This window comes from Mytilus edulis, chromosome 1, assembly GCF_963676685.1.
Source record: "Mytilus edulis chromosome 1, xbMytEdul2.2, whole genome shotgun sequence".
Taxonomy (NCBI): domain Eukaryota; kingdom Metazoa; phylum Mollusca; class Bivalvia; order Mytilida; family Mytilidae; genus Mytilus; species Mytilus edulis.
In genome coordinates, this window is record NC_092344.1 from 106,857,168 (window position 1) to 106,859,813 (window position 2,646).

Sequence of the window (2,646 nt, forward strand, 5' to 3'; positions counted from 1 at the left end):
AAACAATGGATTAAGCAATGCATAAGAATAAGTGATATATAACTTGGTCGATTTTATTTTTTCTATGGTTGGCGATTATTGTACATTTTTTATAACAAAAAAAGTATTCCACAAATATACGTCTTTATTAATGTATATAACGTATGAGCTTATAGTGCATCCAGTGACTATCATGAACATTCCCTCAAATATAAAGAACAAGTGCTTAAAAAACTGGTTGAAGAATATACAAAAACCAAAATCGATAAATAATCGTGGAAACTTTAAATATATGTTATTTTCACACACGTATGGAAGTAAAATGTTTTGAAGGGAACATCTACAATCATGTTTCTTTAGATGTAAAGATATCGTTTTCATTTTATTGTTTAAAAAAGCTACCTCTTTATTGGTGGAAAGAGCAATTGTTCTCATTAATGAAACCATATGAAGTGTCTTTCAAATCATGTCAGTATAATATAAAATACTATGAAAATGAAAATAATTGTTTTTCTTAATTTTGTGTGTCTGAAGAGCTTTTCAGAATTAACTCCTTCAGCAACACTCGGAGTCAAATATTGACATCATCATTTGTATAGTTTACGAGCTTTAAGTTATTGACCAAAAGGAAGCCAAAACATAGTTACATTCATTTAAGATCAACTCCGGAATATGACAGTGGTATTCATTCATGTGATGTGTTTCAGCTTTTAATTTTGGCATTTGATAAGAAACTCTCCGTTTTGAATTTTCTTCTGAGTTCAGTATTTTTGTGTTTTTACTTTTCGCTTTAGTTTCGTAAAAATGTTTGAAATTCTCAACGGGGAATTTCAAGAAGGTGTCAATCATGTCATTAACAAATCAGCGACTACTAAGTTTTTTATACCATCCACCCAATTATAGTTAATGTCTGTACCAAGTCAGGAATAAGACAGTTTTTATCCATTCTTTTGATGTGTTTGAGCTTTTGATTTTGCTATTTGATAAACGACTTTCCATTTTGAATTTTTCTCGGAGTTCAGTTTTTTTGTGATTTTACTTTTTAATTAATATAATTTCAATGGTCTATTATCGGGTACGCTCAAATCCAAGCATTTGAAAGCCAAGGACACATAAGGCATAAACACATAAATGGCTAAATATGTATTACCATTACTGGAGCCCAAACATAGTTGCATGTAAAAATACTGGTCTACATTGTTACAGTTAGTACATAATTTTTATTCCATTCTGTATCACTGAAGTTGTCTAATTTCGAAAGAAGACGATCATCATGTTATACGTTACATGATCAAGATAAAACCATAGTCCAGTAAATATTCAAGAAAAACAATCCATTAAGGGAATTAGGTGTGATATTTCATTTAAAATAAAAGTGCTGGTTGACTCCATTATAAACTAACATGCTGAAGTGATCAATGAAATGCTATTAACATAAATCTAACTGAGTTTAATGTCCGGTTTGCCTAAAAGTGTGCCATACATAGCTTCCGAAAGTCAACAATTTATAACTTTCCGAGAACATCAACATTAAAAAACTCTACAAGGTAATGTTTTCAGATGTAATGTTTTTGTGATTCTTCCATGTAAACAGTAATCAAGATCAATCCTTGAAATAAATTCATGTCCTAAAACTAGAATTGAATTACAATTAGTTTGATTGTTTAACATGTTATGTCAAACTTTAAATTTAAATATTTATCAACGATTTGATTTCTTAGTTGTTTTTCTTCGGTTTAAAGTTATTTACTAAGATTGTTTGTCGATGTACCTGATCACATACAAATTTGAGTACAAGCAGTTTTTTCCGTATTTGTCTTCAAAATTAATTTACGAGTTTGAAATATCGGTAAACTTCTATTGCCTCTTTTTGACACATATCAGATGTGATGACTCGTAATTGCTCGATAAATTAATACTTTTTCTTACTTTTTCACAGTCAATGTTTCAATGCAAAATCGTTTCCATTATGCATTATATCTTAGTTTTTAGTCTGGGCATGAAGAATAAAAGAGACAAAAGTAACTTAAAAAACAATCATGTTCCATGGTTCGTGTTGCTTAGTCTTTAGTTTTCTATGTTGTGTCTTCTGTACTATTGTTATTCTGTTGGTCTGTTTGTTTTTAGCCATGGCATTGTCAGTTTATTTTCAATCTATGAGTTTGACTGTCCGTCTCGTATTTTTCGTCCCTTTCTTTTTCAATACACAAAAAGTGTCTAAAAAGCAAATCAACGACAGGACAAACAACCGTTTACGAAAACTATACAGACAAATAAGGACCGAACAACACGAATCCAACCAAAGCAGGATGATCTTAGGTGCACTGAAAAGGTAAGCAGATTCTGCTCCGCTAGGAGACCCGAAATTTATGGCATGGCAAATAAACATTTGTCGATTGTAAGTTGCCCTTCGGTAATGTCATAATGAATAAAAAAAAAAAGAGCGAAATAGTGGCTACGCCAATATGTACACATATGTTGTCATCTCAGACACAAATTTTCAACAACAGTCAATCATTTAATTATGGTACTTGTAAAATGTTCAAAGAAATTGGTTCATCTTAACCTTTGGGACAACTTTGTCCATTAGTATGTGTAATCAACAACCATCTATCATAGACATTTTGATAATAAATGTACGCTCTACAATATTGTATCAACAGGGAA